At 46.9% G+C, this 15,901-nt stretch overlaps 1 long non-coding RNA gene across 2 annotated transcripts; it reads left to right on the forward strand.

Moving 5' to 3' along the window:
- The first annotated feature begins 414 nt into the window (after window positions 1-414).
- Window positions 415-12,597, forward strand: LOC112649826 (uncharacterized). 2 transcript variants are annotated; one of them, XR_007400952.1, is made up of 3 exons: window positions 415-542; window positions 3,114-3,406; window positions 4,070-12,597. It is a non-coding gene; the product is annotated as an uncharacterized LOC112649826 (long non-coding RNA). The 2 variants fall into 2 exon arrangements; XR_007400951.1 differs by lacking the exon at window positions 415-542 and adding an exon at window positions 2,177-2,641.
- The last annotated feature ends 3,304 nt before the right edge of the window (window positions 12,598-15,901 follow it).

Genomic DNA, 15,901 nt, shown 5'->3' on the forward strand with positions numbered 1-15,901 from the left:
ACATACCTGTTTCTCATGTCTGACACTTTCCTTAAATGTCTGGGGATCTTGGCTGTCTGATAATATCTAAGATTTATGCTTTGAGGGATCCCTGGGTGGCACAGCGGTTTAGCGCCTGCCTTTGGCCCAGGGCGCGATCCTGGAGACCCGGGATCGAATCCCATATCGGGCTCCTGGTGCGTGGAGCCTGCTTCTCCCTCTGCCTGTGTCTCTGCGCCTCTCTCTCTCTCTCTCTCTCTCTCTCTCTCTGTGTGTGACTATCATAAATAAATAAAAAATAAATAAATAAATAAATAAAGATTTATGCTTTGAAGCAATGATTTGCTGGTCTGCATGTTTGGGTGGAACTTGTTGAACAGTGGACTTCCCTGTAGAGGATAGATGGTCATGACCTGGCTCTTCCATTGACAGTTTGTATCCATATCGTGTCTTTATGTGTAGGTCTCTCCCTTGACTTTGCTCAGCTGCTACAGAAAAGCATTCTGTAGTCTCTGTCCTGGGGATAAGGGTTGTCCTGGACCCACAGGTTTTCTGAAAACAAGGTGAGGAAAAGGAGCTGGGATTTGACCTTTTAGCATCTAGATTTTTTGTCTGTTCTTTACAGTTTCTGCACTTTATGCCCACCCTCCCCAGTGAGCACCTCAGATGACCTATAGGAATGGGCAAGGTGTGGGACCCCAATGCCCCCGGAACTGTGCTCTCTCACAGCCTTCAGCAACCCTCCCACCTGCAGCTCTGCCCTGGCGGTCCCCCAGAGCCAATGTGCAAGAATCAGGCCTTCAGCCTCCCCCTGCTGCTGTGTGACTCACTACTCCTTCCTCTGCTTCCCACCTTCCAAAAATGTGCACCATCCTTTGTCTGCTGCTGTCTCCTCGCCTGTTCTCATGGACCTTGTGCATTTGCAACTCTTTTTACTCCTTTGTAGGTGTTTTCAGCAGAGTTTTGGGAGGGAGCAGATGGAGATTCCTAAGAGGCTCTTTTGCCTCATTTACCCAGAAGTTCTTTCAGGTTCATTTTCACTCTGAAGTACTTGAGGAGAACAATTTCCAGACCCCGTTCTGAAATAACACTTGCTGTCAGTCAACACAATCACTTTTTATTTTACTTGGAGGTAGGTCATTCTTTATAGGAAAAGGATTTCAAAGTCCAAACACACACACACACACACACACACACACATACACTAATCATATTAGTAAAACACTCTTGACCTTTTGAACAAGATCCAAATGTGGCCCTCTGCTTATGTCTAGGACTAGGGGACAAAAAGCATGAGAGGTATTTTGAGACATGACCCTGGCCCCAGTGCTTTACCAGACCTGTTCTGTCTCCCGAGCTTGAGTAAAAGCAAGAAAGCTGAATACCTTCTCCTTGGAATTAATCACGAGCCCCACCGCTCCCTGCTCTCTGTGTTTACACATGACTGCTATTGTGTTGTATCTGCTGGCGGATCTCCTTTCATCTACAGGCCACACAAAACTCTCTTCATTGAGAGCCGCACACGTGGCTCTTGAATTGAGAGGGGCATTTTAGCAATAATTCCTTATTCCTTTTACTGGAGGGCTCAAAGTCTTAAGGAGGGATCACTGTTGTTTCGGTGTGTTCTGCTGTGCCCAGCTGACACTAAGTCCAGATAAGCAAAGGGGAGAGAGCAGAGCCAGGAGGCTGTCACAGGGGGAGGTAGCTCTGTAGGTGGAGTATAGGGTTTACAGGAGAATGAAAGGACCAGGATGGAGAGGACCTTGAATACCACACTAAGGACTTCATACTTTCCTGTAGGCAGGATGAGCTACTCAAGGATCTTTAGCAGGAGAGTAACATGAGATAAACTATGCTTTAAAAAAATTTAAGTGAAAAAAGAAAAGAAAATTAAAGTAACATTTAGTTTGTTTTGTGCAGCAAAAAGAGAAAAGAAAACCCTTAAGTTGTAATAATACTGTGGCCTGATATCACTCTTTATAGTGAATAAATGCTGTCATATCCATGATTTCATTAAAAAAAAATTAAACTGATAGCTGTGGTTGGGAGGATTCAGAACAGGAAGAGGCTAGCATCTAGGCGGTCAGTTAGACAAAGTGGTTCTTAACCCTGGCTGCAAAAAAAAAAAAAAAAAAAAAAAAAAAACCCTGGCTGCATAATCACTGGAAGAGCTTTTTAAAAAAATTCAGATCTGGGCCTCTACCCTGAGATTTGGTTTCAGGTGGTCTGAACCAAGGGAGGGAGGGAATAAGAATCTGTGTTCTTAAGACATTCCCTGGGTGGAGCCCTGAGCTATTGTGACAAACCAATAAAGGAGACCGGCCTCAAAGTGGGGAGGCAGAGGAGGAAACAGTTTGGAGGGAGGCTTCCCCCTAGGGAGGGGAAGGTGAGGAGGGAGTCCCACCTGAGCCCTGCCTGTTTCAGGGCTTAAGGGGAAGGAGACATGAGGAAGACCATCGAACTGGGCTTGGAGAGCCAAGTGGAGGCTGGTGCCTTCCCTACAAGAGAGCTAGAAGAAGATCAGATTTAGAAGAAGATGGTGCTAGGGGACATTCAAGTGCCAAAGGAGCCTGGGACTTGAGCATCTGGCTCCTACTTAAAGTCATGGAATGCACGGAGTTGGGGAAAGGAGACTACAGTTCACATCCTGCTGGTCACCCAAGTATGTGGACACACACATGGGTACATTTAGATACCCCGACAGTCCTCTCCTGCAGAAGTCAGAAAGCATGGTGGTTCAGAGATTGGGTTCTGGAAGCCAGCAGCCCCGTTCACTTGACTGCAGAAGCCCCAGCCTCTTCAGCGGCAGAAAGGCGAGATGCTAGCAGTATGGCTATTGGGATGACTTGATGAGATGCTGCCTGCAGAGGCTGGGCACAGAGCCTGGCACACAGGGAGCATTCTGTGAAGCTGGGAGTAATACTAAAATATGTAAGCTCACTTCTCAAGCCAGGGAGTCATCAAGCCTTTCATTCAGTGTGTCTCACTCCAGCAGCCAGAGAGCCATAAAGTATTTCATTCAGTGTTAGGGAACAAGTCCTCAGGAAGGCATGAAACCTTTAGTTTGTTGTTACCCATTTCAGGTGGCATTCTCTGGGTGTGTTTTTGATGAGTCCTTTGCTTTTTATTTCTAGGACTCCTAAAGAAATGACAGTCCCTTGGTGCTGTATTTAATTGGAGAGGAGCTCAGAGACGGGAGATTATAATTATGACGCCCGAAATGTCAAGCTCTTCAAAAGCCTGCCATTGCCCTCACTGTCACCCCAATCAGCTCTGGAAACCCAAACCCTGCACCCCCACTCCCCACCCCCAGAGCATACCCTGAGTCTCTCAGCCAGGCCTCACCTGGGAAATCTGAGTGACGTTGACATGCAGGCAGCAGGAAGACACACGGTGAACTGAGGAGCCTGTGCTGAGCTCAGAAGAGGTGAGTTGATGATCTGCTATTTATAGCCACACTAAGAGGCTCTGGCCGCCAGCTCGCCAGCTCGGTGTGAGGCTGCTGGAAATGATGCCTTCGCAGAGCTGAGAGCACAAAATGCAATTGGTGATTCATGGGCAGCAGCCACATGAAATACAAACATTTCTGTGCCCCAGCCCCACTCGCCTTTCAGACGCCCCATTTGGAAGCTTGTTGAACAGAGTTGCTAGCCTGCGGCCTCCCTGTCTGCATGTGTGTGGACAGAAAGTGAGGATAGGTGGGTTCTGCTCCAACCAGGGGCCTGAGAAGGGCAGCAGCACTCCCTGGAGGACACCAAGAGCCTGAGCCCACCCTTCCCAGAGGCCTTGGCCAGAACCCAGGTCAGGCTGAGTCAGAGCCAAGCCCTGGCCTCTGGAGGCCACCTGTGGTGCTGCCCCAGAGGGCTTGTGGGGGCAGAAAGAAAGGACACTTCCTGCTCCTGCCCTCTGTCTCTAGAGGCAGCACTCTCATGGAGCAGCTTCCTGATGATGCTTGTTCCGCAGGACGTACAAAAAGGTACAATGAGGAAATCCTGGTAGCTTTTTTATTTTTTCCCCCAATTTCATAGCCCAGCACCTGTTGCCTGAAATAGCTGTTGTTATTTTCCTTTGGTAATGTCTTGGCTTTCAGGCCAAAGTCTACTTGGAGGCCCTAACTCAACTCACCCTATGCGTGGAATGCACCAGGGATCTCAGCTTCCTGCAACCAAGACAGAATTGAAAGGACCCAACCAGGATAATGAGGCATAAACCAGGCAATCTCTGGAGCCAGACGGTTTGAGCTCAAATTCCATCTCCATAATTGCTGGCTACTTGGCCTCCATCACATTCCACCAAGACTCAGTTTCCTCACTGGGAAGATGGAGATAGTAACAGAACCTACCTCACTGGATTGTGAGGAAGATGAAAAGAAGAAATGTATGCAGAGGGGTCAGCAGAGTGCCCAGCATGTGGAAGCTGCAGCCCCTGCTGCCGTGTTGGGTTTTGCTATGGTGTCTTGGCCCCTCTCCTGACCCCACTCCTATAAGGCACTGAGGCTCCTTTATGGAGGTGGTACCCTTGATGTCTCGACAGGAACCCTCTACCCATTATGAATATACCTCTCATCAGCCAGCTTAGCAAGAATGATTTCACCACTGGGAAGTTTGTCCTCTTGCACTGCCTGCTCCCTCCCTTGCCTGGGAATCAGGTGCCTATCCCTTGAGGTTAGACTATACCTGTGCTTGATCACCCTACTCTCTTGCCCTTCTGGGTCCTGGGGTAGCCCTTGAAGGCATTAACTATCACCATCTAGTAGAGGATCTCTCCTGAGGGTTCCTGGCAATAATGTGAGGTCTGTAGCCAGCAGGTTCCCCACCTCACCTACCAGCTGGACATGCATTACAAACTGCTGACTCATGAAGGCTCATGTGGTTTTGGCTGTTTGTACATTCTCTCATCTCCAGCTGTCAGCCAAAACATAATTGTAGCTGTCACTTTGGCAGCGAGATGCTGTGATGTGTCCTAATACAACTGCCTCAGCTCCACAGCAGTGAGCTTTTAGGAGATGGGAGGAATCTGCAGCTGCTCCTGTGGAGAGAGCCATTCTGAAAAGTGGTCTGTGTGATGTTCACCCAGGTGCAGCCATGGAGGTGATGTGAACACCAGAATAAGGCACTGCATTAGAACAGGCACTAGCATGCTTTCGTCTGCAGCTATAGTAATGCAATTCTGATGACATCAATTAATAAGAGAGAGGCTGTCATGGAAATGAGGCATTCTGAGCAGCTAAGAGAACTTGGAAACTACCTTTAGACTTAAATGAAAGTTGGACTCTAGTATGCATGAAGTGAATGAGGGGTTGGACATTTAAGTACATGGTATAGGGAGAGGATGCCAGAAATATAGTTGGAGCCATATTGGGAAGCAAGGGACTTGAAGGCCAAGCTTAGGGATGCCTGGGTGGCACAGTGGTTGAGCATCTGCCTTTGGCTCAGGTCGTGTTCCCAGAGTCCTGGGATCGAGTCCCACATCAGGCTCCTTGCAGGAAGCCTGCTTCTCCCTCTGCCTATGTCTCTGCCTCTGTGTGTGTGTGTGTGTGTGTGATGAATAAATAAATAAATCTTAAAAAAAAAAAAAAAGCCAAGCTTAGACTTGATCATGCAAGCAATAGGGAGCCACTGAAGGACTTAAGGGAGAAAGGGATGTAGTCAGACAACACTGGGAGTCCAGGCTCAAACATTCTCAAGTAGAGGCAATAAAGGTAAGACTCCCTCTGTACAACAGTGGTAAGCTCCTTGGGAAGCTTTCTGGAGCACCTGGAGCATACTACCCTGGATTCAGGGGTGGCTGTGGCTTCATGCTTAGTGGGTAAAAGTGAGAAAGGCCAGCCCTTGTCAGGCCAGTTGAGTGTCCAGCAAGTAATGGGAGGCACAGGGCTCATGCCTTCCTTTGTCCTTGGTCCTTCTAGGCCAGAGTTCATTAAGGAAGCACTCCTGTGCTGATGTGATAAATGCAAGGGACTACAGGTACTTATGCCAAAGGTCAGGGGGCCTCCTGGGGTTGAGACATGGTCCCACTGCCTGTGGATATTGTCTCCCCTACCATACATATATGCTTAGAAAACAGCAGAGACAAATGTCCAGGTTTGATTGACAGAAGGATTCCTAGAAGGAAGGTTTTGCTTTTATAAGAGATTGTACTTAAAAAAAAAAAGATTTTATTTATTTATTCATGAGAGACACACAGAGAGGGGGGCAGAGACACAGGCAGAGGGAGAAGCAGGCTCCATGCAGGGAGCCTGATGTGGGACTCCATCCCAGGACTCCAGCATCACTCCCTGGGCCGAAGACAGACACTAAACCGCTGAGCCACTCAGACATCCCAGAGATTGTACTTAAATAAATCCCAGTTTATAGGTTGGTTTCATGAAGATAGAAAAATATGAAGTGTTGGGACCATTGACAGTGGATGAACCACCCACAGCAATGGAAGCCAGAGCATATCTAGACCATCATGTAAGTCAGGAGGAAAACAGGATTCAGTTGACAGAAATTCTATGTCCTCTTCTCAGAAGTGCATTGTTGTGGAAGCAGAGATTTGGCAGTGATTCTCCCTTTCAGCTGTAAGCTAGGGAGGGCAGGATACCTCTCAGGTTGTTAGGGGAGGAAAGGCAGGAGGAAGAAATCCCATTCTGGCATGAGCTTCCATCAGTGTTCCAGGGTTGGGCTGCCAAGGGGCAGGAGGGAGGAGATGCAGCATGTATTGAACAATGAGGAAGTCTGCTCACCTGGGCAGCTCCTGACACAAGGTGACTGTTGTGGGTGCCTGGAACACTTTGGCCTATGGATGGAGCCTGAACCTCATGCTCTTCCCTGAGGGGCAGGCAGCATGTCCTAACAACTACCTCTGCCTACCCATGGCTGGCTTGTAGTAGTATGCCAAAATGTAATTTTGCACTATTTAGTTTGCTTTTTCCTTTAGAATTTAACATATATTAGGTTTGCAATTTTTTTTTATTGTCTGAAAAGTCCAAACAATAGAGAGGTGCCTAGGCGGCTCAGTAGAGTCGGTTAGGTGTCTGACTCCACCTCAGATCATGATCTTGGGGTCCTGGGATTGAGCCCCACATTGTGCTCCCTGATCAGTGAGGAATCTGCTTCTACTCATGCTCAATCTCTCTCAATCTCTAAGTAAATAAATTTAAAAATCTTTTAAAAAATATAAAGAAATAAGAAGAATAAAGATAATAATAAAAAAAGAAAAAGGAAAAAATGGCCCTTAAATTTTTGCCAGGACAACTTCCACTGAAATTCTTTTAACATGGGACTGAAACTCAGGACCTTAAAATCAAGAGCCACACACTCTACCTCACCAAGCCAGCCAGACTCTGCCCCTTCATGATACTTTTTTTTTTTAAGATTTTATTTATTTATTCATAGAGACACAGAGAGAGAGAGAGAGGCAGAGACATAGGCAGAGGGAGAAGTAGGCTCCATGCAGGGAACCCAATGTGGGACTTGATCCCAGAACCCTAGGATCATGCCCTGAGCCAAAGGCAGACGCTCAACCGCTGAGCCACCCAGGCGTCCCCCATGATACATTTTAAAAGTGGATACAATCATGATTCTCCTCAGATATAAAATTAACATGTGTTGAAGATTTATTTTAATTCATCAATTAATGAGAGAAGCACTAAAATATTACAACCAATTCAAAAGAGAACTCAAAGTATTACCCATAGATAGTCAGATAAGGAATGCTGATGTGATTTTAGAAATGGATTCGAAACTGGTCAATACCCACAAGGCAATAGTCAGTTGTACTCCACCAAGCAGTCTGTGTTTCAGTGAACGGGAATTGCTTGCATTCCTGTCAAGCTTCTACAACTTAACTTCCATCTTTAGAGTTGAGAGGTATCTAGTCAAAGACAGCAGAAGGCAGAGAGAACCTAAGTGGGTTGGTTACTCAGGACACCCACTCAATCTCAACATCTCACAATTGTTCCCTCCACTTGTAATTGGCTCCCTACCTATATCCCTCCTAGGATTTCCTCTACCCACTACCTCTGCTACCCACTACCAGATTGCCCAACTCCTTCGCCCATGTTCCAGGTGATGAAGCTGGAAGCTGGAAGGCCAACCTGGGAGAAACAACTATTGCCTGGGCTGAGCCAGCCAAGTGCTCCTAAGGCTCTGACTCTGCTTTTGTGGTGGTGGGTCCTGCAGTTGTGAGCCAGGCCAACTCAGGGCTGACAGTCACTTGGGGCCTTGTAAAAACAATGCTTAAGGTTTTATGAAAAGGGATCAGATTAGAAATACAGAGAGCGGGGAATCCCTGGGTGGCTCAGCGGTTCAGCGCCTGCCTTTGGCCTGGGGCGTGGTCCTGGAGTCCCGGGATCAAGTCCCGCGTCGCGCTCCTGGCGTGGAGCCTGCTTCTCCCTCTGCCTCTGTCTCTGCCTCTCTCTTTCTCTATGTCTATCATGAATAAATAAATAAAATCTTAAAAAAAAAAGAAAGAAATACAGAGAGGAAAGACTTGTGGTCCAGCACAAGAGACAAAGTGCTTGTCTAGTTCCTAGGATGACTTTGTGCATTTGGATTCTGAGTCCTCCTTTATTGTTTGAGTCAGCTTGGGTGGGTGCCTGTTCCCTACCTAAGAGAACAGCTGACATGTAAGATGTATTATGACTGATGGGCAGGGGTAATATCTCAATCCTCCCTGTCTGAGGCAATTTCCCACAGAGCTCATGGTCTGTGGCACTACAGAGTATTTCAGCAGCCCCAAAGGGCAAAGGGCAGAATTGTCCACGATACAGTAGGAAAGAACAAATACCTGACTCACTTTGCACCCTTGGACCATCACCTCACCTCCTATGAACAAGTTTTCTTTTTCTTTTTTTCCCTGTTTATTTTTTTAGTAATCTCTACACCTAATGTGGGGCTTGAGCTCATGACCCTGAGACCAAGAGTCACATACTCTTCTGACTGAGCCAGCCAAGTGCCCATGAACAAGTTTTCTTATTTTAAAAATTGGGGGGGGGGGGGCAATGCTCCTTTCTGGCTTGCCTCCTAGGGATGCTATGGGGTTCCAGTGAGAGGCATGGGTATGAGTCTACTGCCAAGGCCAGTCATGTGGTGGGAAATGAGCCCACAGCTCTGGCAGGATGGAGAGCTCGCCCCCTCTGTGCAAAGTGCTTTGGGAGAAGAGGTTTTGTGCAAATGGCCAATCATGATTAATTGATGGAGAGGCTCTCAGGCAAAGGATCAGATTTCACAGATAAATACACACACACACACACACACACACACACACACACACTTTGGCTCTCCTGAGAAGGAAATGTTCATTCAGAGCAAGGCAAGCATATCTAAATGAGTGTTTTCCATACCTTCAACAGGTACCTTCTCAGAATCTTCATTCATGAGCATGAATTGAGTACCTGCTGTATGATAAGCACTGTCCTAGGCACTGAGATTCTGAGATAAAGAGTTAGCTCTTGCCCTTATGGTACTGGGAGGCAGACATACAAAAAGCTTTATGAAGGGTGTAATAAGCACAGACAGAGGATATTCCAGCAGCATCCAGGCAGAGCACCCACCTATGACCCCAGTGGCTTCAAGGATCTTCAGAGCATGTAAAGAGTAAAGTTGGGTGTTGCTGTAGTATTGAGGGAAGCATGGGACTGGCTGAAGTGGGCAGTTGGGCCAGTCATGTGGGGACTTGGGGGCCTCAGAGGGAATTCTATGCTTAAGAAAGTGACTGTTGGGGCACCTGGGTGACTCAGTGGTTGAGCATCTGCCTTTGGCTCAGGTTGTAATCCCAGAGTCCTGGGATAGAGTCCCACATCGGGCTCCCCACAGGGAGCCTGGTTCTTCCTCCGCCTGTGTCTCTGCTTCTCTCTTTGTGTCTCTCATGAATAAATAAATAAAATCTTAAAAAAAAAAAAAAAAGAAAGTGAGTGTTACGGTCAGATTTGTACTGTAGATCAGTTACTCTGCCCATGGAGCACAGATTTGAAGGGAACAGAGTAGAGGCCTAAGGACCCTTCAGGAGATAGTTATATGCATCCAAACAAGAAGCAATGACCTGAGGAAAGGAGTATACGGAACTGATTCAGGAAATAGTTGGGCCAAGATTTAACCTGAGAAGTGAGACAACAACGATCCTCAGGTTATTAGCAATGGTGACTGTGTGGGGAGAGTGGTACCACCCTAGGAGAGAGAAACCACAGGAAGAGAAGCAAGTAGTGGGGGAGTGGCTGGGTGAAATGATTCAGTCTGAGACATGTTGAATATGAAAGATCTATGTGCATCCGATAAAATCTTTAAAAAATAAATAAATAAACCCTAGAAAAAGGGCAGCTCTGGTGGCTCGGCGGTTTAGCGCCGCCTTTGGCCCAGGGCCTGATCCTGGAGATCCAGGATCGAGTCCCACATTGGGCTCCCTGTGTGGAGCCTGCTTCTCCCTCTGCCTGGGTCTCTGCCTCTCTCTCTGTGTCTCTCATGAATGAATAAATGAAATCTTAAAATATATATATATATATATATGTGCATCCGAGTGGAAGCATCCAGGGGGAAGGTGGATATGTAAGTCTGAAACCTAGGGAGTAGTTCGGGCTGTGAAGCTAGAATGACCATGGATACACACAGATTTATAAGACTGTGGCAGGGAGGAGAGAGCAGGTAAAGAAGTGGAGGGGCCACCTTTGGCCCGAAATCCTCCCCTGATGAGAAGGAAGGTGAGAGGAGGGGACAGGGCAAAGCCTCCTTATGGGAAATAGGAGAGAATCTGATCCAGGCCTAGCAACACAGGGGCCCTGCTGGCTTGGAGGTGATACATCTGCATTGGCACAGATCTGTCCCCCTCAGGATTTTCTATAGGACCTAAAAGCCAAGAAGGCTAGGCTGGCCTCTATTGCCTGGGCTGGTGGTCTTGCTAGAAGGTTGAGGCAGAAGAAAGTAAGAGGTATGGAGCAGAGACAGCTAGCTATTTGCCAAAAAACTGTCACCCTCTGTCTTTCTATAGAATAAAATTGAGGGTAGGAAGGAGTCTCCTGGCAGAGATGACATTTTTCAACACACACCCTCCCCTCACATCTGTTGCATCTCAGAAGAGTCAAGTGACTTATTCTTGCCAATAGAATGTTGATCAGGGAAGACATGTGTCCTTTGCAGCCCAAGATATTTAAGTAGCAGATATACCATCTCCACCTTTCCTTTCTCCTGCTTCCAAATTAAGATCCTCTTGGAAACCACATGTTGGAGATGGCAGAGCCACAAGGTAGAAGGTTCCTTGTCCCTGACTCATCACTTAGAGGAGAGACACTAACCAAACAGGAACTCCTGTTTGGGTTTAATGTAAGCAAGAAACCAACTATATTGTCTGAGTCAGTATACAGTTTGGGATTTCTTTGTTACATCATCTAACATTTCCCTAATTATTACAGAGCTTAAGAAGATTCTTCATTGTTCAGATGGTTCTGATGGGGCTAGGCTGGGGAAACAATTGAGGCTTCCAGGGACAGAAGGTTTTTGTTAAAGTCTAAGAGCAGAAGTGGGGATCCCTGGGTGGCGCAGTGGTTTGGCGCCTGCCTTTGGCCCAGGGCGCGATCCTGGAGACCCGGGATTGAGTCCCATGTTGGGCTCCCGGTGCATGGAGCCTGCTTCTCCCTCTGCCTGTGTCTCTGCCTCTCTCTCGCTCTCTGTGTGTGACTGTCATAAAAAAATAATAAAAAATTTAAAAAAAGAAAATATAAGAGCAGAAGTGGAGAGAGGACTGGAAATATCTAACAAGTAGGGGATCAAAGCCTCTGGTAGAATTCAGGAGGCTAAGATTTCAGAGAGAATCTATCCCACTGTGTGGCAAGAGCCAAGTAGAAGAAGGCGAGGAACAGTAAGCAGGTTCAGGAATCGTGATGCTGGAAGTCAGGAATTGTGTTGGCTGGTTAGTCCACTTGGATGTCATAGTCTGTGATGAAGCAGGATGTCGGGTAGAGAGTAAGCCTCAGAGGACTGGCTCTCCTCTTGCAACCAGGGCACCAAGAAGGAGTGCTTTAGTAAAAAAGAAAAGACTAGCAGGACTGCCATCCCTCAGTCCTGTGCCATGGCTGACTGGACCTGAGCAGTACATCTTGTCGCTGCTTAGGATTTTCCCACTAGCCCACCTGAGATGCACACCTGAAAGCTGGACTATGAAAGGAACACCTATAAATGCTGAGGTAGGCTCACTCCAACCAGAATCAGCCTGACCTAGCAAGAGTGCTATCTTCAGTTGGTAGAGCAGCTTGGAACTCTCCAAAGTGCTTATTTACCTATCCTTTTGAACCTCCTAGATATCTCAGGGACACCCATATGAAGACGGTATCTCTCTGTGCCAGGTAGAGTCAACCAAAATGTTAAGTGAGATTCCTCAAGATGGGGTAGAGCCTGGATCTCCTGAAAGGTGCCAAAACAAGAGTAGGAGCAGCAGAATACTCAAGATAATAGTTGTAAAAATAAGAGAAGTTTATTTTTCTTTTTAAAAAAGAGAGGGCAGCCCGGGTGACTCAGCGGTTTAGCACCTGCCTTCAGCCCAGGATCAAGTCCCACGTAGGGCTCCCTGCATGGAGCCTGCTTCTCCCTCTGCCTGTCTCTCTCTCTCTCTCTCTCTCTCTCTCTCTCCTGTCATGAGTAAATAAATAAAATCTTTAAAAAATATAAAATAAATTTTAAAAAATTTTAAAAAGAGAGAGAGACACTGGAGTGGCTCAATGGGTCAAGTGTTTGATTCTGGGTTTTGGCTCAGTCATTATCCCAGGGTTCTGGGATCGAGCCCTATGTCCAGCTCCTGGCTCAGTGGAAAGTCTGCTTGTCCCCCTCCCTTTGCCCCTCCTCCACCTTGTGCACTCTCTCTCTCTCAAATAAATAAATCTTTTTTTTTTTTTTTTTTTTTATTTATGATAGTCACAGTGAGAGAAAGAGAGATACAGGCAGAGACACAGGCAGAGGGAGAAGCAGGCTCCATGCACCAGGAGCCCGACGTGGGACTTGATCCCGGGTCTCCAGGATCGCGCCCTGGGCCAAAGGCAGGTGCTAAACTGCTGCACCACCCAGGGATCCCTCAAATAAATAAATCTTAAAAAAAAAAAAAAAGTCTGAGGTAGATTAAGGGTCAAGGTTGCTGTGACCCTCCACAATTTCAGAGGCTAAGGCTCCTTCTCTTTTATTGCTCTCCTCTATTGTTCCATAACAAATCACTTCAAAACTCATTGGCTTAAAACAACAATAAACATTCATTATTTCACACTTTCTGTGCATCAGGAATTCAGGAGTGACTTATCTGGGTGCTTCTGGATTGAGCTATCTCATGAGATTGCAGTCAGGGTGTCAGATGGAGCCCTGGTCATTTGAAGCCTTAACTGGGACTGCAATACTGCTTACAAGTTGGTTCCAGCTGGTGACAATAAGGCTCCCATTTCTCACCACCAGTCATCTTCCATAGAGTTACTTGAGTGTGCTTACAACCTGGCAGCTGGCTTCTACACATGTAGAGCAAGTGATTCAAAAAGAAGTGAGACAGGGGTGCCTGTGTGGTATAGTGAGTTAAGTGTCCAACTCTTGGTTTTGGCTCAGGTCGTGATCTGGGGGTTGTGGGATAGAGCTCCAAGTTGGACTCAGCACTGACCTCAGAGCCTACTAAAGCTTCTCTCTCCCTCTCCCTTTGCCGTTCCTATCCCCCACCCTACTTACCCTCTCTCTCTCTCTCTCAAATAAATAAATAAATCTTTAAAAAGAAGAAGAAGAAGAAGAAGAAGAAGAAGAAGAAGAAGAAGAAGAAGAAGAAGAAGAAGAAGAAGAAAGAAGAAGAAGAAGAAGACGACAGAAGCTGCAATGTCTTTTATGATGTAGTTTCAGAAGTCACACTGTTGGGGATCCCTGGGTGGCTCAGTGGTTTAGCGCCTGCCTTTGGCCTAGGGCGTGGTCCTGGAGTCCCAGGATCGAGTCCCACATCAGGCTCCTGGCATGGAGCCTGCTTCTCCCTCTGCCTGTGTCTCTGTCTCTCTCTCTCTCTCTCTCTCTCTGTCTCTAATGAATAAATAAAATCTTTAAAAAAAAAAAAGAAGAAGAAGTCACACTGTCATTTCTGCAACATTCTACTGGTTACACAAGTCAGCCCTATTTAGCATGGGACAAAACTAAGCAAGGACATGAATACCAGAATTTAAGAGTCACTGGAGGCCATCTTGGAAGTTGGGCCACTTCATCTGCCATCCTCAGTGTGGCTTCCCCCTCTCATGTCTTAAGATGGCTGCTCTAACTCTAATTATCACATCCCCAAAAGTGCTTTGTAGCTAGCACAAATAAGGGAGAAAAGAAGAAGGCATACCTTTTCCCTTTAAGGATACTTTCTAGAAGTTGGATATACCATTGTACTTATATCTCATTGACCAAAACTTAGCTGCATAGCTGGAAAGGAGGCTAGGAAATTTAGCAGTCTATCTATTTACCTGTCTATTTATTTATTTATTAAATAGGCCCCATCCCCAATTTGGGGCTTAAACTCATGAACCCAAGACCAAGAGTCTCATGCTGTACCAACTGAACCAGCCAGATGCTCCTGGTATTTATTTGTGATGGTTATATGCTCAGATATGGGGGGGTAGTTAGCAGTCTCTGCCACATTAGCAATGTTCCTGTGTATATTTCAAAAGATGGGGAGGGGAGAATATAGACCATCACTATCTTGGGTTACTGACCTGTCTAAGGACTCATGACCCATCTTGTCTGGTAAATAATTGTGTGTGTGCATGTGTGTGTATATGTTTCAGCCATGGGGGAGGAGTGCAGATTAGTGCTTTACCCTATAATTAGTGAATCTCAATGTAAAATAATCTTAGAAAATAGTCCTTAGAAGAGCTCAGGAGACAAATGAGCAATAAAAACAGACTTAATTCTAAAAGCCCAGTCAAAGGTGGCCCCAAGAATGAAGATGATCCAGAAAATGAGAAGATCATCACAGGAGGCACCGTGAGGGCAGCCTCATTCTGCACTCAGACCTGCAGGTTTAATTAAATTCTAGGCAGCCCGATTTACTGATCCAAATGCAGAAGCACAGATGGGCAACTCTACCAGCTGTGTTTTTAAAAGATCATATGATTCCTGATCAATTAACCGAAGAGACAAATGCAGACGTGTTTAAAGCTGAGCTGCAGATTTGCTCAGAGACCTCTTAGAGATCAGAGCCAAGCTTGAACAACCAGCTGGGTGCTGACTCAAGATGGGGTGAGGGAGTAGGGATGGTGATGAGCCATCAGACAGCCAGAGAATTCTGAGGCTTAAGAGGTCCACAGACAAGCTTACCTGGCAGAAGTAGGGCAGGGCTCTGACTTGGCTGAGTGACCAGTGACAGGAGGCACTGCTGGCCTAGAGGAAAGCAAAGTCTGAAGCAAGAAGCCTGGGGCTGAAGCACCCAAGAGGACAATTGGTACTGCTAAGGCCCTTCTGACAGGGGCTGGCTTTCTCCTTGCTACACAGCCTGCCTGGGCAACAGATCCTTATCTTGAGGGTAGAAGAGTTAAACTGAGGACTCTGAGGTACTTGCTTTGTGAGGGTTGGCTGGGAGTTTCTTACCTGACCGCCTGGTCTCACATGCCCTGCCCATGCCCCAAGCTGGAGAACATACCTGGGTCCTGAGTCCTGCTACCTGGCCATCTCCATATGAAGATGGCAGGACACCTAGGACATACTCGGGCCACAACCCATGCTCCTTATTGCCTATGGGTTGCCAATCATCACCATATTGCTGCTGTACAAGGGTCACTTTCCAGAGCAGGGAGGGGGTCATCAAAGCTCCCAGTCTTCTTCACTTTGGCCTGAGTCCCAAGTTCACCAAGAACTTGGGGGACCTCTACAGGCTCATAGTTTGAAGACCCTTTCAAGAGAGATGCTTCCAGGAATGGCCAATATCAGGCTCCAGCCATGGGTGGAGAAGCAAGTCCCTGGAG

The sequence above is a fragment of the Canis lupus genome, chromosome 11, assembly GCF_003254725.2.
Source record: "Canis lupus dingo isolate Sandy chromosome 11, ASM325472v2, whole genome shotgun sequence".
NCBI lineage: Eukaryota > Metazoa > Chordata > Mammalia > Carnivora > Canidae > Canis > Canis lupus.